At 47.5% G+C, this 23,933-nt stretch overlaps 1 protein-coding gene across 8 annotated transcripts in view; it reads left to right on the top strand.

The window, feature by feature from the left end:
* The window catches only part of LOC119971908 (serine/threonine-protein kinase BRSK2), a 1,145,911-nt gene that overhangs the window by 520,714 nt on the left and 601,264 nt on the right, over positions 1-23,933 (top strand). The gene's annotated exons all lie outside the window — the stretch shown is intronic.

Consider the following 23,933-nt stretch of genomic DNA (forward strand, 5'->3'; position numbering starts at 1 on the left):
GGCCTGGCCTGCGATCGGGGCCCGTCGATCCGCGGGCGGGCCTGTGCCGTTGGTGCACTCTTTCCCTCTTCGCCGGCCGCTGTAACGGTCCGCCATGGCCGGCGCAGAGAATAACCCCCCTGCGCATGCGCTGGGATCACTCCAGTACACGCTGGCGCTCCCGCGCATGCGCCAGCTCGCACCGGCTGCTGGAGGCCCTTCGGCGCCGGTTGGCACGGTGCCAACCTCGCCGCCGCCGGCCTAGCCCCTGAAGGTGCGGAGGTTTCGCACCTTCTGGGCGGCCAGACACTGGAGTGGTTTACGCCACTCCTCAGGGCCAGTATGGCCCGCCCTGCCGGATAGCGGAGAATCCCACCACAGGACTTTACGGTGGAGTTGGCGAGGAGGCAGGCTGCCTTCAGCCGGGTTAAGAAGGCACTGTACATCAGCAAGGTGCAGTGCGGCATAGTATAACCAGCTAAGTTTAGCGTGACCTACAAATCCAAGGACTTTTATTTTGGGACAGTGGAAGTAGCGGAGGAGTTTGTGAAGAAAGAATGACTGTGGCAGAATTGAGAAATGGGACAGAGAGCGAGTCGTGTACCGATGTAGCCTCATGTCATTTTATTTTTTCACTGCGTGTGGGTGTATGTAATAAATGAGTCAACGCTGTATATATTTGGACAAGGGAAGAGCTGGGACTTTCATTTGCAATGATGGTTCTTTGGGGCTTGGGTGTGTATGCGGGGGTTGTGTGCTAAAGGGGATTTCTTGGTTTTCCTGGGACCGGGCAAGGGGGAAGGAGACCTGGGCGGGGGACTCCACGCTGGCCGGTTTAAGCCGGCCAGTGAACGGGAGTGAGGTGGGGGAGGGGCTGCGGCCATCGGAGCCTGGTAGAACAGGTTTCGGCGAATCCAGCCGGGGTGAAAAGTTGAGGGAAGGAACCGAGGTTGGGAGGAGGAGTTTGCAAGAGGAAGTTGAGGGGAGGAGTTTGGGAGGAGGGGGTGGGGGGGGGGGGGGGGGGCGGGGGTTGTCTCCAATTCATGGGTGCCATTCATGGTACTCCTTCGGGGATTGGATGGCATTGAATATTAGGGGGGGGGGGGTGTTGGGGGGGTGGACTATATATGTCAAAGGTGACCGGGGGTGATTCCTGATTTCTTTTTCTTTTTTCCTTTTTCCTCCTTGGGAGGTTTAGTTTTATTTGATGCTTATATTGTCAGGTGGGCCGTTGTTTGGGGGGTGGTGGGAGCATGGGATTGTTATTGTTAATAAGGGCATTGACATTGTATTCGTTACTGTTTACTGTTGGTGGGGTGTAAATTCTGAAGAAAATGTGAAAATGGAGAATAAAATATTTTTCAAAAAAAAGTCAGCTAATGGGTTTGTCTGCTGTTTCCTTTAATGAACTAGTTGAAAGTTGTTCTGATTTCAGACATTCACTGCTACTGCACCAGCCCTTGGAACGAGCACCTTGCTCAAGCCCACATCTCCACCCTATCCCCGTGACCTAGTAACCCCACCTAACCTTTGTGGTGAATTATATACCTAGTAATTCACACTGTGTTGTATTACATGTATTGTGTCCTCGTGGGCTTTGTATACGAGCCGTTGCACGGCTCTGCCCGTAGGGGGAGATGAGGAGTTTGTACTGGGCCCCACCCTTGGCTCCGCCCATGGCTCCGCCCATGGATCCTCCCAATAACCGGAAGTATAAAGCACTGCAGTCGTAAGCCTGCTCTCAGGTCATCTCGTCGCAGGCAGGCTCTGTTGTAAGACTATTAAAACCACTGTTCACTTCCAATCACGTGTCTTGTGAATTGATGGTCACATCACCTTTTTTGCACTAAGGGGCAATTTATCATGGCCAATCCACCTAACCTGCACATCTTTGGACTGTGGGAGGAAACCGGAGCACCCGGAGGAATCCCACGCAGACACAGGGAGAAAATGCAAACTCCACACAGACAGTCACCTGAGGCTAATCACTGTGCCACTGTGCTGCCCACGAATTGCTATCTGTGGACAAACCTGTTTGGTGGTTTTGCCTTATTAGTGTTCGGGACAACTCGCGATGATCATCTGCGGTGATAAAAACTCTACATGTATTTCAGATACGGATTGTTTATCCACGACTCTGCTCCAGTCTATTATACAGAAAAAGTAAAGATTGCGCGGGGGGGTGGGGGGGCGGGAGAGACGAGGGGTGGGGTGGGGGGAGACAAGGAGGAGGGAAGTGGTAAGGAGGGGGCGGGGAGAAGTAGAGGGAACAGAAAAACAAATAAATAAATGTTTGTGCTTTAGTTGACTGGAAACAGCGTTTCATGTGAGGTGAAAGTTATTATCAGTAAATTATAATTTTCATCCAACCAAAACTTGAGAAGCATAAGGATGGATGATAGACTCCTGTGTCAAATTTGAAATATTTGATAACACTTCATGTTAATTATCAAATGTTTACTTTGTAGTACCTGGAGAAGATCGTGAAGTGAAGCTGGCATCTCAGGAGTTGTTGCCATTGCATCTTGTTTTTTTTAAGATCTTGCATGTTACAAGCTTAATTATAGTCAGCTATCTCCCCGAGAGAACGCTGCCCAGTTATTTGATAAGTAGGAAGCATTCAGAACTATTTATATTAAAAATGCATATCAGATTGCCCTATGGAAAAGCAACTGTGGTAGTATGACTAGGGGTATTACGGTACCTGGGAGTCTGAGCTGCCATTGGTGCAGAGGGCTCACTGCCCATTGGCCCAAGTATCGTGTTCTCTGTATGTTCATTGGTCAAGAGGAAGGTAGCTCCGCCTACGAGGAGGGGTATAAGACCCCGTGTTCCCCTGCAGCCAGGTCATTTCTATACTCCTGCTGCCGGGCTCACTTCTTGCTGATTAAAGCCTTTTGATTCGGACTTCACCTACGTTTCGTGTCCATTGATTGTCCATCAGTTTAATCAGCAAGAAGTGAGCCCGGCAGCAGCAGTACAGAAATGGTTGTGCATGAGGTCACACGTGAAAATATAATATACAAAGCTGAATTCAGCATTTGTTTTACTAAGTTTGTTTTACACTGCCTGATTGCAGTGTCAGTCACAATCACTGATTTTAACCCTGCCCGTCCAATGGGGCTGGTGTAAGCGTGGAGTTAAAATGGTGACCAAATGCAGCCTGCAGTAACACCACCACATATGTTGCATCCGCCATTTTAACTTCATGGTTTTCAAGAACAAACATGGATGCCTGCTGCAAGCCGATGTGGGCTTCATTCGTGTGAAAATGTCCGACAATGTAATTTGGCTCCAACAAGATTTTAACTCTGCTTTACGGATGTCGTGTCCCGAAACGACTCGGAAAAGATGGCAGAGGACAGGATTTAGGGGCAGAAGTTTTTTTTTAAAAAAGGTTCTCCTCGGGTGACAATGAATCTTTGAGCCTGCCCCCAACCTGTGTATCCCATCACTTACCTCGCCAGGGACTGTTTCTGTGGCACCCTGGCATGCATCCATGTGATTTGCCATTCCGTCCCATTGGCCAGCATGAAATTTAGGCCAAATTTAGCTGAGATTCTTATTACTGGTGTTTAAATGAGGCCTAGAAGCTAAAATGTCCCGGGCCTCACAACTGTGGAGACATCCTTCCTACCCCAGACTCGCATTTCACACTTCCTTTCTAGATTAAAATCAGCAGTTAAACTTCCATTCAGAACACAAATGAAAGCTATTTGTCGAAAACAGCCAGTGTGTGCAGAGTTTCTCAGTGAGCGTGTTTAGCTATCTTGAATTTATGCTGCAAAGGTGGAGACGGCCCTTGTGCGCTTTGATGTCTGTCCATTTCTACTGTATTTCTAACCAAATAACCTAAACCGTTGACATCCTCTTGTCCATCTAATTGATCCTTCTCTTGGATCTGTTTCCATTTAGATTATCTTGTTGATTTTCAACAAGTTTAGATCAGCTGAAAAATCTAGTTGACGAATTAATCAATATATAAAAAAGTGAGCTCAGTAGTTTTGATAACTCATGCAAGATGTGTTGTATACATCCTTCTCACTGGCTCTCTTCCAAACTGCTAGTTAGATATTGAAGCAGCGAGTTGTGATTCTACAGATGTTCAAAGCACGCGTACGATGGAAAAGCTCAGATATTTAAACTAGAGCTTTCCCCTATTATGTTTATTGATTTGTTTTTGTTTGAAGCACAGTTGGGATCCCAAAATGCAGACAGCATCTGCCTGCCTTATTCATTGATCCTGCTGGGGTCAGTGTTGGCAACCATCCATTCCTATCTTATTGGCACAATAATTATGAAATCTCTTTGTTCCTCTCATCCTTTCCCTCACCCTTTTCATGCTTTATCCTTTCTCATCGTTCCAGCTGACTACTTTTCATCCTTTATCCTTCAGCTGAGGAATCAATGCTCCTCCATGTTGTGCACCAGTTGGCGCAAACCCTGAGGACGGCACGGTCAGAGAATGTATTCTGGGTGGGGGAGCTCAATAGCCATCACAAAGAGTGACTCGGTAGCACCACTACTCACCGAGCTAGCTGATTCCTGAAGGACATCGCTGCTAAACTGGACCCGAGGCGGGTGGTGAAGGAACCAACAAGGGGGGGAAACCTGGTCAAGCTGATCCTCACCAATCTAACTGATGCAGATACATCTGTCCATGTCAATATTGTTAAGAATGACCACCGCACAGTCCCATAGAACATAGAACAGTACAGCACAGAACAGGCCCTTCGGCCCTCGATGTTGTGCCGAGCAATGATCACCCTACTCAAACCCACGTATCCACCCTATACCCGTAATCCAACCCCCCCCCCCAATTAACCTTATTTTTTAAAGGGCAATTTAGCGTGGCCAATCCACCTAACCCGCACATCTTTGGACTGTGAGAGGAAACCGGAGCACCCGGAGGAAACCCACGCACACACGGGGAGGACGTGCAGACTCCGCACAGACAGTGACCCAGCCGGGATTCGAACCTGGGACCCTGGAGCTGTGAAGCATTTATGCTAACCACCATGCTACCGTGCTGCCCCCACGTTTTGCGACTCATGCACTAGAACACCCAGGTCCGTCTATGCAGCAGCACCATAGATAATAGAACAGTACAGCACAGAACAGGCCCTTCGGCCCTCAATGTTGTGCCGAGCAATGATCACCCTACTCAAACCCACGTATCCACCCTATACCCGTAATCCAACAAACCCCCCCCCTTAACCTTACTTTTAAGGACACTATGGGCAATTTAGCATGGCCAATCCACCTAACCCGCACATCTTTGGACTGTGGGAGGAAACCGGAGCGCCCGGAGAAAACCCACGCACACACGGGGAGGACGTGCAGACTCCGCACAGACAGTGACCCAGCCGGGAACCGAACCTGGGACCCTGGAGCTGTGAAGCATTTATGACAGCATCAGGACTTCATCCCTGTGGAGATGAAGTCCTGTTTTCACATTGAGAAAACTCTCCATCGTGTTGTGTGGCACTACCACCATACTAGGTGGGAAAGAATTTGAACAGCTCTCACAACATAAAACTGGGCATGCGTGAAGCGCAATGAACCCTCAGCCACAGCAGAATGCCATTTGACCAAAATCTGTAAAGTCAAGGCCTGGCATATCTCCCACTCCACCATTGCCCCAAGCTAGGGGATCAACCCCTGTTCAATGAAAAGTGCAGGATGGCATGCCAGGAGCAGTACCAGACATACCAAACAATGAGGTATCAACCTGGAACCTGGTGAAGCTACAACATGAGAATATTTGCATGCCAATTACCAGAAGCGCGGCACAGTAGCACAGTGGTTAGCACTGTTGCTTCACAGCACCAGGGTCCTAGGTTCGCTTCCCGGCTTGAGTCACTGTGCGGAGTCTGCACGTCCTCCCCGTGTCTATGTGGATTTCCTCCGGGTGCTCCGATCTCCACCTACAAATCCCGAAAGACATGCGGTTAGGTAATTTGGACATTCTGAATTCTCCCTCAGTGTACCCAAACAGGCGCCGTAGTGTGACAACTAGGCGATTTTCACAGTAACTTCATTGCAGTGTTAATGTATGCCCACCTGTGACTATAATAATGAAGATTGTTAAAGTAGCGTGCAATAGACAGAATGAAGCAATTCCTCAACCACAATGGATCGGATCTAAGCTCTGCAGTCTTATCAGATTCATTTGTGAATGGTGGTGAACAATTTAACAACTAACAGGAGGAGGAGCTGCAAAGAGATCCTCATCCTCAGTAATGGAGGAGCCCAGCACAGCAGTTGTGAAAGACAAGCATTTGCAACCATCCTCGGCCAAAGTTGCTGAGTCAATTCAATTCATTTCACCTATCATCGAGAAACGGCTGAAGACACTGGATACTGCAAAGGCTTTGGGCCTGAAAGAATTCTGGCAATAGTATCAAAGACTTGTACTCCAGAACTTGCCATGCCCCTGGCCAAGCTGTTCCAGTACAGCTACAACATTGGCATCTACCCGGCAATGTGGAAAACCGCCCAGATATGTCCTGTCCACAAAAAGCAGCAAAATCCAACCCGGCCAATTACCACAACATCAGTCTGCTCTCAATCATCAGCAAAGCGACAGAAGGAAGTTTGGAAAATGCTGTCAAGTGGCACTTACTCAGCAATAACCTGCTCGCCAATGCTTAGTTTGGGTCCTACCAGGGCCACTCGGCTCCTGACCTCATTACAGCCTTGGTTCAAACATGGACAAGAGCTGAACTCAAGAGCTGAGGTGAGACTGACTGCCCTTCTCATCAAAGTAGCATTTGACCAAGCGGGCATTAAGCAACCCCAAGAAAACTAGGGTCGATAGGAATTATGGGAAATGTCTCTGCTGGCTGGAGTCATACCTGTCACAAAGGATGATAGTTGTGGTTATTGGGGGCTAACCATCTTAGCCCCAGAACATTGCTTCTGTTCTATGCCTAACCATCCATCTTCAGCAGTTTCATCAATGACATTCCCGCCATCAGAAGGTATGAAGTGGGTATGTTCACTGATGATTGCACAATGTTCAGCACCATTCAGAACTCCTAAGATACTGAAGCAGTCCCTACCCATACACAGAAGACCTGGACAATATATCAGGCTCGGGCTGATAAGTGGCAAGTAATAGTAATGCCATGCCAGTGTCAGGTAATGACCAGTGGAAACCCAAAGTCAGCATCAGGTTATTGTTGAGTAAATGCCATTTAATAGCACTGTAGCCACCATTTCCCATAACATAGTTCATAATCAAGAGGAGGCAGTAATTGGGTGGGTTGGATTTTATGGTGGCTTGAGTGATACTGGAGTCTTCCAATAGCAAGCTAAAGGGGTTTATGGATGAAAAGCAAAGGCAGTTAGATAACAGGCACAGAACACTATACACAGGTCTTTGCTCTTTAGTTCCCTAGCCCACACTGCTCGGGATCCTTCTCCCAGTGCCCTGCACAAACTCCCCATTGGCTGGGGTTTGTGCGCTCCCGAGCAATTTGCCCCGAGTCGATCCACGCTATCACAGATTTGTTCTGCATTTTGTGTACAGGACACACCTGGGTAAGTTACCACATTGCTGAGTAGATGTCAGTGTTGTCGATGTACTGGAACAGCTTGGCTCGGGGGCGCGGCTAGTTGTGGAGCACAAGTCTCCAGTACTATTGCTGCAATGTTGCTCGGGCCTGTAGCCTTTTCAGTGTCTCGTGCCATCAGCAGTGGTGAATAAGATTTCTGAATCGATTTCACAGGCTGTACACTCAAAATCAAACTTTTGTTGACTTGGTAAGTTTAGTCAATATGCTGTGGATTGCTTTTTTTATGGCAATTCTCTTTTTATCAAGGTGGAGATAATGCTGGGGGGGGGGGGGGGGGGGAAGCAGGGGTGGCCAGCATCAAACACAACTAAATTGTGAAATTTTCTTCTACGATCAGCCTTGACCTTATACAAAAAATCCTGCTGCATCAATATAACACACTATTTCCCTCATTTCCCTCTCAAGCCATTCTTGCTTCTGTGCCTCAATGTTACTTTAGTGCAGTTTTGGGCTGAGATTCTAAGCTCAGAAGGAACTGATTTGAGACTGCCAAAACACAGTTCACGTGGGGCGCACCAGCCTGCAGGCACACAGATCTTGGCCTATGAACTGAAAGACTAATTTAATGCACTGCCCGACTCAGTTGCCAGATTTAGCATTTTCAATGCCTACAAACTCATTGCGCAAACCAACCATGACTCCTCAGTACCTCCCTCAGTACTAACAAATGAAAATTCCATCGAAAACAGTGCTAACTTTACCTTCTGCTATCTCTGTTCTTTCCTCTCTTTCATTCCAGGCGTGTTGTCTTGTTTCCACTGTCACAAATAACATGGTACCTTTTTTTTAAAGATATCAATCCGGTAACATAGTTCATATGAGCAAAAGTAATGAACTACCGATGAAAACATAGTGATGTACAATTGTTTGGATGGTATGCGGCCCTGCGTCACTCTCTTTCTATGGGCTTACTGAAATACTGCTACTCCCCCTGTCATGTAGTCCTTTATGTAAATATTAAAATAGATTGTGATTGTAGCGAGCCAGACATTTTCTGAATTAGAAGACTTTGTTTTGTCACCTTTAAATCAATAGTGATTTTCCCGAGCTGTTGAGCAGACTGATTATATGTTTCGACCACAGCTGAAAATAAGTGCAAGGGGAGATTTATTTCCGACATCAGTGACTCAAGAAACACTGGAAGTAACCCTCAAATGGAACATTAAGTGATTTTGGAATAAATCTGACTGACTTGTTAAGAAATAAACTGGATAGTTTTAATGAAATGCCAAAGTCTTTATTATCAGTCCCACTGGTGAAAATTGTGTTCTACTTGATTGCAGTTGGCAATCAGCCCGTGTCATTGATAAGGTCGTGTTTGCTTAAGTTTATTAGGAAATTATGTGGAACTATAAATAGCATGGTGCACGGATGTGAAGTGAACTGACACCTTAGTTCGGATTTACAGCCATTGCTGGAGAAGTAGTTGGGATCTTACTTTTGTACGCCAATGCTCCCATGTACCGGGCAGCTATTTGTGCAGGAAATGTTGTCACTCCCAGCGGCTGAGCTCTGGGGTTTGGAACTTGAGCAGCAGTGGGTCCATGAGAGTGAGAGTTATGCGGATAGCACGTTTACAAATGCGGCCCTCTCAACTGAAGAGTGTGCAGGGAGAGAGATGGAAGAAGTGAGCACCAGACAGTCAAAAGGGAACAGGCAGGTAGTGCAGCATCCCACTCTCCAACCAATATTCGATTCCGAATATTGGTGAGAGTGTTGGTTCATCTAGGGGGAGCACCCAAAGTCCAGACAGAGGTCGAAAATTAGCAAGCAGGACCTTTAAAAGTAGTCATAGAATCATAGAATTTACAGTGCAGAAGGAAACCATTCAGCCCATCAAGTCGGCGCTGGCCTTTGGAAAGAGCACCCCACTTAAGCCCACACATCCACCCTATCCCTGTAACCCAGTAACCCCACCCAACCTTTTTGGACACTAAGGGGCAACTTATCATGGCCAATCCACCTAACCTGTACATCTTTGGTCTGTGGGAGGAAACCGGAGCACCTGGAGGAAACCCACGCAGACACGGGGAGAACGTGCAGACTCCACACAGACAGTGACCCAGCAGGGAATTGAACCTGAGACCCTGGAGCTGTGAAGCAACTGTGTTAACCACTGTGCTAACGTGCTGCCTTTAGTCATCTCTGGATTACTCACTTGCATGTGACACTGGGAGCACAGAGATAGGAAGATAAGACAGATGAATGCATGACTGAAAAGATGGTGCAGGAGGGAGGACTTTAGATTCTTGGGGCATTGGGGCCAAGGAGATGGGACCTGCACAGACTGGACAGGTCGTACCGAACGAGCCGGGATAGTGTTTTGTTAATGCTATTGAGGAGGGTTTAAATTCAATTAACCCAGCAGGGGAGAGAATCTTAGAGCAGAACACCAAGAGGCACAGAATACTTGGAGAGATAGCTAGCACTAGAATAGGAATAAATAAGTTTTTTTTTTTTAAATTTAGATTACCCAATTATTTTTTCCAATTAAGGGGCAATTTATCGTGGCCAATCCACCTACTCTGCACATCTTTGGGTTGTGGGGGCGAAACCCACGCAGACACGGGGAGAATGTGCAAACTCCACACAGACAGTGACCCAGAGCCGGGATCGAACCTGGGACCTCAGCGCCGTGAGGCGGTTGTGCTAACCACTAGGCCACCGTGCTGCCCTAGGAATAAATAAGTTAATAGGTTGGGTCAGAGTAAAAGAGACAGTAAATGTGTCTAAATCAGGGTTTTTTGTACATGTATGTGAATGCATGGAGTGCAGTAAATAAGCTTGGTGAGTTACAGAAGTTCAGAGGGAAGGTGAAGAAGGAAATAAGAGCATCAAAGGTGGATTATGAAGAGAGACTGGCAGCTAACATAAAAAGGAATCCAAAAGTCTTCTATAGGTATGTAAATAGTAAAAGGGTGATAAAAGGGAGGAGTACGGGAATCAAAATGGGAATTTACAGATGGAGGCAGAGGGCATAGCTGAGGGGCAAAATTCTCCTCTACCCGGCGGGGCGGAGGGGCAAAAGAGGAGGTAATTCAGAGTGGTGCCAACCACTGCGGCGTCGGGCCTCTGCGGCGTCGGAATTCTCCGCACCTTTAGGGGCTAGGCCCGCGCTGGAGTGGCTCCTGCTCCGCTGATCCACCCTATCCCTGTAACCTGTAGCCGCCCGGCGTCGGGGCTGGCCGAAAGGCCTTCGCCGGTCTGTGCATGCGCCGGAGTGTCAGCGGCTGCTGACGTCACCACCGACGCATGCACGGTAGGGGGTTCTTTTCCGCCTCCGCCATGGTGGAGGCCATGGCAGCGGTGGAAGAAAAAGAGTGCCTCCACGGCACTGGCCCGCCCGCCGATCGGTGGGCCATGATCGCGGGCCAGGCCACCGTGGGGGCACCCCTCGGGGTCCGATCGCCCCGCGCCCCCCCCCCCCCAGGACCTCAGGGGCCCGCTCGCGCCACCAATCCCGCCAGCGCAGAGGTGGTTTAAACCATGTCGGCGGGATTGCCCTGTCAGCAGCGGGACTTCGGCCCATCGTGGGCCGGAGAATCGCCGCGGGGGGCACGCCGATCGGCGGGGCGTGATTCCCGCTCCCGCTGATTTCCGGGTGGCGGAGAATTGTGGCCATGGCGGGGGCGGGATTTACGCTAGCCTCGGGCGATTCCCTGACCCTGCGGGGGGTCGGAGAATTCCCCCCGAGGTATTAAACGGATACTTTGCGTTTTTAGAAAGGAAGAAGGTGCCAGCCAGGCCATGGCAAAAGAGGAGGTAATTCAGTCACAAGATGGATTTAAAATTGGCGAAGAGAAGGTATTGGATAGGCTGCGTGTACTTAAAGTTGATAGGCGCTAGGATGGGATGAGAGTCATTTCAGGGGTAATGCCAGAGGACTGGGAAATTGTAAACACTGGTACAAAAAAGGGTGTAAAAGTAAACCCAGCAACTACAGGCCAGGTCAGTTTAATTTTGGTGGTGGGAAAACTTCTAGAAACAGTAATTAGCTGTTCAAATGCAGGTTAATTAAGGAAAACCAGCATGGATTTCTCAAGGGAAAGTCATGTTTCACTAACTATCTGGAGATTTTGAGGAAGTAACAGAGAAGGTCGATGGGGGCAATGTTGTTGACAGGGTGTACATGGACTTCCAAAAGGGGCTTGATACAGTGCCGCACAACAGAATTGTGCGAATAGTAATTTTGTTCGAGCAAAGAAGATTAAGAGGAGATTTGATATAGGTGTCCAAAATCAGGAGCGGTCTGGACAGAGTGGAGAGGGAGAAATTGTTCCCACTTGAGATCGAGAACAAGAGGGCACAGATTTAAAATAGTTAGTAAATGAAGCAACAGCGATATGAGGAGAAACGGTTTTTACGCAACAAATGTTTAGGATTTGGGATGCACTGCCTGAGTGTGTGGTGGAGGCAGGTTAAAGTGAAGAATTCACAGAGGAATTAGCCAGTTATCTGAAAAGGAAGAATGCACAGGGCTATTGAGAGAAGGTGGGGGAATAGCACTATATCTTTGTAATGGGCTGGATCCTCCCCTCCATCCCCCCCACCTCCCCTCCCCACCACGGGCGAGACGCAGACAATGGAAAAATCCATTGACTTGGGCAGGATTCTCCAGTCGCCGTGCGAATGCGGCCGTAGAATCCTGCCCAATTTAACAATGTGTGATTCTTATTTTGTTTACCTGTCACTTTAAATACAAGCGGATGGAGTTGCTGAATATTTTAAATTAAATATTTCTCCAGTCTTAAAATTTTAATCTGATAATCACAGCATGTTATTGCAGCTTTTGAAATTAATACCTTAATTTCTTTTTCAAATAATTAATACTACACGCCGTGTGTTGACTCTTGATGGAAAATAAAGCTGTGGCAACATTCTACAACATTATTGATGCACAAAACAGGCAGCAAGTTCAAGGGAGTAAGAGATACACCATGAGTTGCAAATCCCTGGAGCTTGAGGGTTGGTTTCCACCACTCTTGTTTGTTTCACACAATTGGAGGCTTACCCTCAACTTCCCCGTTATTTTTGAAAGTTGCTGGATTTGCACATTAATTGCACATTAAACTTGCCACAGTCCAGTTATTGAAAACATCAATTCCTTTGTAATGACAAATACTTTTTAATGCAATGCTGGTTCACCACTGCTGGCCGTAAATTGAAAAATTTGAACTTGGGAATCTCATTGTTTGAGAGACTTTTAGTTTACAAAGGAAAGAGTCTGACTTTTCTTTTTTCTCTCTGTCCCTTAATCCAATCTTTCTTTCCTATTCCTCGTTTCTCTTTCAACACCCAATTTGTTTTTAATTCATCCTTCTTATCCATAAATCATCCGTTGTTTCCTCCAAGGTGATGGATTAGTACTTGAAGGGAAAGATTATGGCATCATGAGGAGCCAACACAGGGACAATGGGCCGAAGAGCCTCCTCCTGTGCTAGATAATTTTATGGGCAGCATTTTATTGGTGTTGCCCATAAAATTCCATGGGTGCCTTTAACGCACCCAATCCACCTTCTTCCACCAGCTGCAATTTAATAGGTGGGAGGTTAAGGCCTTGGGCCTATCACCCACCTTGGCACCAATTGAGACCCTCAGTTGGCCAATTAATGACCACTTAGGGCAACATCCCACTTGGTTTGAATTTTTCGGCTGGTGGAGGAAGGTTGGCGATTGGGGGGCTAAATCCCCTTGGGCCTCAAATGGGAAAGGGGGCAAGGGGTTGCCACCTTCATTGTCTACTCTTCCAGTTGGAGACTCATCCAAGGGCTGTCACCCCCAGGGTAGGCTTGTTCCCCGCCAGCCTTGTGTACATCCCTGTTCCCAGCTGTGAAATCTTGCCCTATGATTCACTTGGTTTACAACTGACATGCTAAAACTCGTGTCGCTGCTGATTTTAACCATTTCAAGTCATTGTTTTTCTTTAACTAACCTCAATATTTGTACTGTACCTCAATGTTTTACACTAGCATTCAGTATTGGCCGAGATTTGTTTATGTTCGCTGCAAACCTCGCGTTCCAACAATGCCTAACCCATCCTCTATGGTTGCCTCAGAGTGCTCTGTAATTCTCTTTTGTGTGTGCATGTACTGGAGCACTGCAGTATTGGCCTCTGATCTGGCACCTAGGTGGCAGGCAAGAAAATCATTGTTCATGCTTTGTACAATAGATCTATCAACATTCGTTAAATAAAAATACTTTCTTAATCCATAGTAACATTAAACTAACGTCACCATAGTCCCAGATGACCATAAGCTGCTTTCCCCTTTGAGCAGGAAAGCTAGCTGGTGGTGGTATTAACCTGAGGGTCACCACACCTCAGGCAAGGAACAATGTTGGGAATGTAGGGCCTTCATGAACAACCTCAATCGGTACAGGAATTGAACATATGCTGTTGGCCTCCCTCTGCATCACAAAGTTGTCCAGCCAAGTGAGCTAAACCAGCCCCAATGCATTGGAGCAAAGTGGATAAAAGCAAATTACTGCGGATGCTGGAATCTGAAACGAAAGAGAAAATGCTGGAAAATCTCAGCAAGTCTGGCAGCAACTGTGGGGAGAGAAACCAGCTAAAGTTTCGAGTCCGATGATTCTTTGTCAAAGTTAACAGACAGAGAAAATGGGAAATACTTATACAGTAGTCCCCCGTTGTAACGCGGGTGTTGGGGTCCAAGACAGCCACCCGCGTTACATCCGAGCCGCGGATATCCACGATGGGGGTTTTAAATTTATTTTAAAATCTATGCATGCGCTTCCCATTGTGAGTCTACGAGGCGTGCTTAAACCACTATACAATCCATGACTGTGTCTTCAGTCCTCTGTGATATGGAGGACGGGGGGCGGGGGGAGAGGTCAGACCCTCTGAAGCCTCGAGTTAAACTTGGTTAAAGTGACAAGTGCCACTTTTAAAACAGAGTGACTAGGCGCTACTGCAATGTAAAGATCCCCGGTCCGGTCCATCCAGAGTCCTGACAGCCACCGGTTTAAAGACCCCCTGCTATAATCCTCTGCACTATCCACTTCCAGACGCTGCGTGAGCTGCTCCTCTCTCACTGAAACATAATCTCCCTCCAATCAGCCGGCAGTGTCAACTTCAGCGGCCGGCTCACTTTGATCTGGAGAGGGAAGCTGACAGCACCCGGCTGTTTCGAGTAAGTTGGGGTCCATAAGCCCCCCCCCCGCCGTATATCGTGAACCGCGGTATTGCGGAGCGCGGTATAACGGGGGACTACTGTACTGTGGAGTGAGAATGAAAGATGAGTCATAGCCACAGAAGCCCAGGGGAACCGGGTGCTAATGGCCACAGAAGCCAAGGGGAAAGAGTGCTAATGGCAGTCCCCAGAGAGAACAAAAGCTGTGAGAGGTCAAACAGCAGAGAAACTAACATCAGAGGGTGAACTTTGGATGTGGGGGAAGGGGGAAGGGAAGGGGAAGCAAAGAGGAGAAAGGGTAAGGATAGGTGGATAAGATGGCGGCGTTAAATATATATTAAGAAAGACAAGAAAGAAAGAAATGGTAAAAGACAGTTAAAATGAAATGGGATGGAAACAAATGGGTCGAGGTGGGGTAGAGCTAATCACCTGAAGCTGTTGAATTTGATGCTGAGACCGGAAGGCTGTTGCGTGCCTAACCGGTAGATGGGGGGCGGGATTCTCTCAGCCCACACCGGGCCTGAGAATCGCCGGGCCGGATGCGAATTCCGCGACACCGCCCCGACGCTGGTCTGCCGATTCATCAGTGAGCGGAGAATCGGCGCCATTGGCATTGGCGCGGTTGGCGAGGCGCCGGTCGGGGGCCGCTCCATGTGGCCCCACCCCCCCCCGCCGATTCTCCGCCCAGGATGAGCTGAGTGGCCCGAAATAAAATCCGAGTCCCGCCGGCGCAGTCCACGTGTGTTCTTACCCGGCGGGACCTCTGCCTGCGTCCTTTCGGGGGTGGCCTGGTGGGGGGGCCAAGGGGGTCCGACCCCAGGGGGGTCTCCGCTGTGGCCTGGCCTACGATCGAGGCCTACCGATCGGCAGGCCGGCCTCTTGGGTTGGGGCCCTCTTTTGCTCCGTGTCGGCCCCTGTAGCCATGCTGCATCGAGGCCGGCACAGAGATGGAAGCCACCGTGCATGCGTGCAATCGCACTGGGAGATGGACCACACACTGTTGAGGGCCCTGTCCACAACTGTAGGTGGGAAATCACTGTTGAGGAAGAAGGAACACATTTTTGAAGCACCATTTTGGAAAGTGGCATCATCGGAACAAATGCAATGGAGTTGAAGGAGTTGAGAGAAAGGGATGGAGTCCTTATAGGGTGTTGGGTGCAAAGAGCTGTAGTCCAGATAGCTGTGGGAGTTGGTGGGCTTGTAGTGGATATTAGTAAATAGTCTATTGCCGGAGATGGAGACAGAAAGATCAAGGAAGGGAAGCGAAGTGTCTGAGATGGACCAGGTGAAAGTGATGGAGGGGTGGAAACTGGAAGCGAAGTTGATGATTTTTTCGAGGTCCGGACGAGAGCATGAAACGGCACTAAAATTGTCATCAATGTATCGGTAAAGGAGTTGTGGGAGGGGGCCCGGATAGGCCTGGAACAAGGAATGTTCCACGTACCCCATAAAAAGGCAAGCGTAGCTAGGACCCATGCGGGTACCCATTACTATACCTTTGGTTTGGAAAAAGTGGGATGAGTTAAAGGAGAAGTTGTTGAGAGATAGAACGAGTTCAGCCAGGCAGAGGAGTGTGGTGGTGGATGGGAATTGTCCAGGCCTCTTTTTGAGAAAGAAGCGAAGAGCTCTCAGGTCATCCTGGTGTGGGATGGAGATGTAGAGAGCAAAGTGGAATGTATTTGAAGTGTGTTTGCATAGAGTCCCAATAACCAAGTGTGTACTTCATGATACAAAGCTTATTTTAATATCGCAAGGGAAAGTTGAAATAATGCTCTGTTTTAATTGAACTTATTGTCTGTGTAGACTCTTAATGTCACTTCAAGAGCTCAAAATATTCAGAAATAGGCCATTCGGCTGATATGTTTCTCATCCCCATTCCCCTACCTTCTCCCCATAACCCCTGATCCCCCTTCATCTGAACTGACCTCAAATGAGGGCCCAGTGGTGCAAGATTGAATGTTGGAGATTTATAACAGAGGGCGGGAGAAACTATTTCTTCATGTGGCGTGTGAGGCTGTGGAATTTATTCGCAAGGCAATAACTTTGTTGATGTTCAAGATAAGATGGATGGGTGGATGAAGGGAAAAGTGTTGAAGGAATATTAGAATAAGTTTAGTGAATGTTATTTACCTATTTCCCCACTGAATCAGGCTGGTTGCGTCAAATGGTCCATAGTCATGGCAGCACGGTAGCATTGTGGATAGCACAATCGCTTCACAGCTCCAGGGTCCCAGGTTCGATTCCCGGCTGGGTCACTGTCTGTGTGGAGTCTGCACATCCTCCCCGTGGCTGCGTGGGTTTCCTCCGGGTGCTCCGGTTTCCTCCCACAGTCCAAAGATGTGCAGGTTAGGTGGATTGGCCATGATAAATTGACCTTACTGTTCAAAATTGCCCTTAGTGTTGGGTGGGGTTACGGGGTTATGGGGATAGGGTGGAGATGTTGACCTTGGGTAGGATGCTCTTTCCAAGCGCCGGTGCAGACTCGATGGGTAGAATGGCCTCCTTCTGCACTGTAAATTCTATGATCTAACTTTGTATTTCTATTTAAAGGGAAAGTTTTATCACAGGCAATCTGAGCTATTTTATGGGCTTAGCATTAAGCAGCAATTAAACGATTGTCTGACACCCTTGGAGTTGCATATGTGCCAGCTGTCAGCACTAACCCAACTGAATGTACATGTCAGTGTTTGTTTGCAAAAATCGGCACTTCCTCCACTGCCTGGCTCTCCCCCTGAGGTTGCCTGAAGGTGCCCCACACATTGCTTCAGACCTGGTCTGCATTTGTGGCGTTATGACTTCCATGACTGTGATGAAATGGTACCCAAGGGCTATATCTGGTTTAGACTTTATGTGCTTAGACAAATTGCATTGGAGAGAATAAGTTATGTAAATTGTATCAAAAGCAACAGAAATACTGCAGAGCGCGATATCAAATGTCCAATCCGGGAGACTATATATAATATGTGACAACTATCATCAGATGACTGTTTTAGGCGGGGGGGGGGGGGGGGGGATTCTAACAATCTTAGTGCATGCGTTGAAGTCTCTTCTGTGGCTGGTAATTAAGATTATGTTTAAAACACATTCTCTTGATATTCTGAGAGCAGTTATGAGTTGAAGATGGAATCCTAGTGAGTTCAAAATCTATCGAGGAGTCAGGTTGATTTCAATGTCTCTTTCAGCTATCATGACTGCTTTGGAGACCTGGAGAGAGAGCAAATATGAACAAGTTGCATTTTAATCTCCAAAGGATTGTCCAGGGCAGCTGGTGGCTTCAATATCTGATTGTAAAGTATCGTAAGATTAGTGCATACCTAATTACATGGATTTCATTTGTGATTTTCTTTTAAAGGGAATATTCCTTTGCAGTGCTGATATATTTTTGCCAGCAATACAGAGCTATTATGTTCCATACAATCTGACACGCTGTGGTTGTTACTGTTTATCAGAAACATTTTTGTTGGTCCCTCCAAGCCAGGCATTGGCTTGGATCAAGCAGCTGTTAAACCTCTTCAGCTGATCTTTGCAAAAGGTTTTTCCTCCGATAATTTTTGCAACAAGGCAGTGAGAGAAGCAGAATGAGCAACTCTGAGCTGCAGGCTGCTGTGACAGTTTGTCGTTTGTGTACTCAATCAGCCCACTGTAACACTAATTTTCAATGGATTACGCTAAAACATAGGAGTGCAATCCGCACTGATTGCTGTGTACATCATGCTTTGAGTCATGACTTTCATTGGGATAAATCCTTTGCAACAAAAGCATCGGGTGCACTATTGAAATTCTGAATCCAGTAACAGCTTGAGGGCAGAAAGAAAGACGTCCTTTTTGTTTCCTTTTGATTTGTTCCTGCAGCTGGGTTGCTCCCCCATGTGTTAACACAGAAAAACTGGCAAAAGCTGACCAGCAGCTTCTAAGAAGGTGATCATTCAAAAATAGTCCTGAGGTGTGTAGAATGTAAAAGGCAGGAACTTAGATTCAAAGTGCAATGAGACATGGGCATGGCATAACTAAAGCTGCAGATCTGCTTAATCTTCAAAAAGATCTGGGGCGGGATTCTCTCAGCCCGGGGCCCGGCTGGATAATCCCCGCGACCGGCGAGAATCGCGGCACGCCATCGTGACGCCGGCATGCGATTCTCCGCAGAGTGGAGAATCGGAAACACCGGCGCCGGCGTGGTTGGTGCGGCGCCAGTCGCGGGCCGCTCTACGCGGCCGGCCCGCCGTTTCTCGGGCCAGGATGGGCCGAGCAGCCGTTGTGGAAACACCGAGTCCCACCGACGCCGTCCACACCTGCTCTGAGCTCGCGGGAACTCAGCGTTGAAGGATCGGGCGGCGGCCTGTGGGTGGGGGTGGGGGAGGGGGGGGGGGGTAGGGGGTCCGACCCAGGGGGGGGGCCTCCGGTTTGGCCTGGCCCACGATTGGGACCCACCGATCGGCGGGACGGCCTCTCTGTCTCCCGGCCTCCTTTCTTCCGCGCCGGCGCCTGTACTCCGGCGCCATGTTGGGTCGAGGCCGGCGCGGACAAGGGAGACACCGTGCATGCGCGGAAATCGTGTCAGTGGGACTGCACATGCGCGGGTTCGTGCCGGTCCCACTGCGCATGGGCGCATCCCCCGGCGCCCATTCCACGGCCGGATCAGCAACTGGAGCGGCGTGAACCGCTCCAGCGCTCTGCTGGCCCCCTGTAGGGGTCGGAATTGCTGATCCTGGGGCCGTGTTGACGCCGTCGAGAACCGCGACGACGTTTCCAACGGCGTCAACGCTTAGCCTCAGGATCAGAAAATCCTGCCCCTGAATACAGAAGAAACCTGTTTATAATAAAGGTGAATTTAAAAATGACTGAAGGTGGTAAGAGTACTGGAAGAATAAGCTTTACCTTCCAAGGGTATATGCAAGAACGCACCCTATTGGAAATTAGAAACATGCTTAGGATAAACGCACGTTTAGTAGTGAATGTGAAAGAGGTAAAATAATAGGTTAGTGCTTCAAATTTCATTTTTCTGGAATCTGTTTAAAATATTGTTTCTCTGGAAACAAATCAGTGGAATGGTTAGTGACGATTAATGCTAATTATATAATATTCTAATGATAATTAATTCTAGCCTTAAAAGAGGGCCATAGTCCGATGAGGCCTCTGCAGTGGTGTGGGGCAGGGTGGGGGGACTGCAAACTTAAAACCCTTCAAATCTGTGTTAGAATTTTCAGCTCATCTTGCTTAATTAAGATTCTTACTGAGATGTAAAAGTTAATCAAACGTGTGGGAGCATAGAAGTTACGTATATCGAACAACCCTGTTGTTAAATAGTTTGATAAAAATCAGAACAGCTGAATGAATGGCCATCATGGATAGCTCGTTAACAGAATCACAGAGAATCACAGAATGCCCACAGTGCAGACGGAGGCCTTTCAGCCCATCGAGTCTGCACTGACCCTCTGAACGAGCACACTACCTAGGCCCATTCCCTACGTCCTATGCCCGTAACCCCATCTAATCTGTACATGCCTGGACACTAAGGGGGAATTGATCATGGCCAGTCCACCTAACCTGCACATCTTTGGACTGTGGGAGGAAACCGGAGCACCCGGAGGAAACCCACGCAGACACGGGGAGGAAGTACAAACTCCACACAGTCACCCAGGGCCATATTGAACCCGGGGCCCTGGTGCCGTGAGGCGGCAGTGCTATCCACTGTGTTGCCCCAGGGCTTGTGAGTAACCTTAGAGATAAATAATTAACAATAGAACAGGTACAATTAATGAAACTTCCATAAGTTAGTTTTAAAGGCCAGAGGTGGAATATTTATTTAGAGAATGAAGCTCATCAGGGAAACAACATGGGATGAGTTAAGGGAACGGTGATGAAAGGCCTGATTGATCAATGGCAGTAGGAATGTTCAAAGGCTTAAAAAGCTATTGGTAGATGAACATTAAAGTGGGCCCTACGTTTGGGACCAAGGAAGTAATATTTTAATCGACACTTTGTTATATATGGCAAATAGGTTCAGCCCTGAAAAGGGTATGAAGGAAGAGAAAGAAAAACAGTAACTGCTGGAAATACGCAGCAGATTGGGCAGCATCTGTGGAGAGAGAAACAGAGTTAACATTTCAGGTGAATGACATTTCATCAGAATTGGGAAAAGTCAAAGATGTAACGGTTTTCAGCAAGGAGTTGGTGGGACAAGGACTAAAGGAAGGTCTCTGATCGGGTGGGGATGAGGTGCGTCTGAATGACAGAATTAACCTTACAGAGCTAAAGGGAATGTAGATGGAGCAGCCTCCTCAGTATTTGGTTTACAAAGTAAGAGATTGGGAGGCCTCAGTCCAATAGGCAGTGGAGAGAAACGTCTAAGGGTAGATCATACTAACTCTTTGGTGGTTGGAAAATCATGAAGGGCGGCATAGTGGTACAGTGGTTAGCACTGCTGCCTCACAGCTCCAAGGTCCCAGTTCAATTCCAGCCTCGGGTGACTGTCTGTGTGGAGTTTGCGCTTTCTCCCCGTGTCTGCGTGGGTTTCCTCTGGGTGATCCGGTTTCCTCCCACAGTTCAAAAATGTCCAGGTGAGGTGGATTGGCCATGCTAAATTGCCCCATAGTGTCAAAAAGGTTAGGTAGGAGGTTACTGGGTTATGGGGATAGGGTGGAGGTGTGGGCTTAGGAAGGGTGCTCTTTCCAAGGGCCGGTGCAGACTCGATGGGCTAAATGGCCTCCTTTTGCACTGTAGGGATTCTATCTATGAGAGCCATCACGAAGAAGAAAGTAGAACAAGCTGTTCACACATCCCAGCCACCCTGCCCGACCTCGCCTGGCACTCATGGCCATTCATGGTTTTAGGTTTTGTTCTGTATAACTGGTGTGTAGAATTCCGTCTTCAACTCTAATTGAATTCAATTACATTCCATATTGTTGCAATCGATCCTGATTGATTAGATAATTGATAACAAATCATGCTTCAATTTAAATATCAACAAAGTGGAAAGGTTAAAATGATTCCATCCAGGATTTTATTCAGTGCATTTTTGGTGCTTTTCTGAAGCAAAGGTAAACTATCACCAAAAGTTTTATAATAATAATAATCTTTATTATTGTCAGAAGTAGGCTTACATTAACACTGCAATGAAGTTACTGTGAAAAGCTCCTAGTCGCCACATTCCGGCTCCTGCTCAGGTACTCTGAGGGAGAATGCAAAATGTGCAATTCACCTGACAAGCACGTCTTTCGGGACTTATGGGAGAAAACAGGAGCACCCGGAGGAAACCCATGCAGACACGGGGAGAAAGTGCAGACTCCACACAGTGACCCAAGTGGGAATGGAACCCAGGTCCCCAGAGCTGTGAAGAAACAGTGCTAACCACTATGCTACTGTGCCACCCTGTTTACAGATATACGTAGAAATGGACAGACCACTTACCCTTCGCACTACACTAAGCCTGAATTGCATTCATCCACCCTGTCCCAATACTTCTTTCATCTCTTTTCTTAATGTACCCAACCTATTTAATCATGAATGTTGCAACAGGCCAGAATTGGTTGAAAAAATGACGTGAATTTGTTGATGTACAAATTTTTTTATTTTTTTTAAAAAATAAATTTAGAGTCGCCAATTATTTTTTCCCAATTAAGGGGCAATTTAACGTGGCCAATCCACCTACCCTGCACGTCTTTGGGTTGTGGGGGCGAAACCCACGCAGACACGGGGAGAATGTACAAACTCCACACGGACAGTGACCCAGGGCCGGGATTCGAACCCGGGTCCTCAGCGCCGTAGGCAGCAATGCTAACCATTGTGCCACCGTGTTGCCCGTTAATGTACAAATTGACCAGCAATTCGTGACAAGAAAGATAGACCCTGGTAACTGCAGGTTGTCATAAGTATTTGGACAATTACTCTGTGAAGATGACATCTTGCCCTAAACCGCTTTGTGATTTTCAAGAAGCTGCCACATTTGCACATTAGTTGAGCAATAAACTTGTCACAGAGTTAAATGGCGAGTAATCAACAACATAAATACCCTTTTAACATCATGGTAATTGTTAATAATAGCCAACCAACATTTTGGGCTCCGAACGTGAACAATTTAAACATGAAGTCTCAACCATTCAAATTGTAAATTGATGTTGGAGATTTTTAAAATTGTTCTAAACAATAATAATCTTTAATAATAATCATCTTTATTGTCACAAGTAGGCTTACATTGCAATGAAGTTTCTATGAAAAGCCCCTAGTCACCACATTCCGGCGCCTGTTCGGGTACACAGAAGGAGAATTCCGAATTTCCAGTTCACCTACCAAGCATGCCTTTCGGGACTTCTGGGAGGAAACTGGAGCACCCGGTTAATGCATTGATTTTTTTCATTTTTATCTCTTTTCTTTCCCAGTCCATCCAGTCTTTCTTTTCCTCCATCGGTACTTCTCTTTCTATATATACTTGATTTGACATTGAATTTACTCACTCAAGCTCACTTTCCTATTCTGCCCTTCTCTTATTGCTCAATATCTTTATTAGTGTCACAAGTAGGCTTACATTGACACTGCAATGAAGTTACTGTGAAAATCCCCTAGTTGCCACACTCTAGCGCTTGTTCGGGTACACTGAGGGAGAATTCCGAATGCCGAGTTCACCTAACAAGCACGCATTTCGGGACTTGTGGGAGGAAACCGGAGCACCCGGAGGAAGCCCAAGCAGACACGGGGAGAACGTGCAGACTTCGCACAGACAGTGACCCAAGCTGGGAATTGAACCCTGGTCCCCGGAGCTGTGAACCAATACTGCTAACTACTGTGCTACTGTGCCGCCCAATCATTGTTCCTTCAGCAGTTAAGGAGATATGCTGTTGGTGCTATCCTTCACCTAGATGCCCTGTTCCCCTCATGCACTATTATCATTCGGATTTCTATGAATTTACAGGAGAGAAAATCTTCGAATGGAAAGGTGCAGGAGAAAAGCTAACCAACTGGGCACATTGAAAGATGCCCTACTCCAGCAATGTCTGGCACAATGGTTCTGCCTGAAACGTTCAAGAATTCAACAGCCATGCCGCTCTTTGTTTAAGCAATTTTCCCCTGCTCTCAAAACTGCACTCTAAACTCTTCAACGACTGAAAATAGTCTTCTTCATTTACTCTATCCCTTCAGTCCATTAATTAGCAAATCCTTTCAATATCATGATAATTGTTATAAACGGCTAAACAGCCTCTCTGGCTCAGGAAGTGAACAGTTTAAATTGTTG

This window comes from Scyliorhinus canicula, chromosome 9 (assembly GCF_902713615.1).
Source record: "Scyliorhinus canicula chromosome 9, sScyCan1.1, whole genome shotgun sequence".
NCBI lineage: Eukaryota > Metazoa > Chordata > Chondrichthyes > Carcharhiniformes > Scyliorhinidae > Scyliorhinus > Scyliorhinus canicula.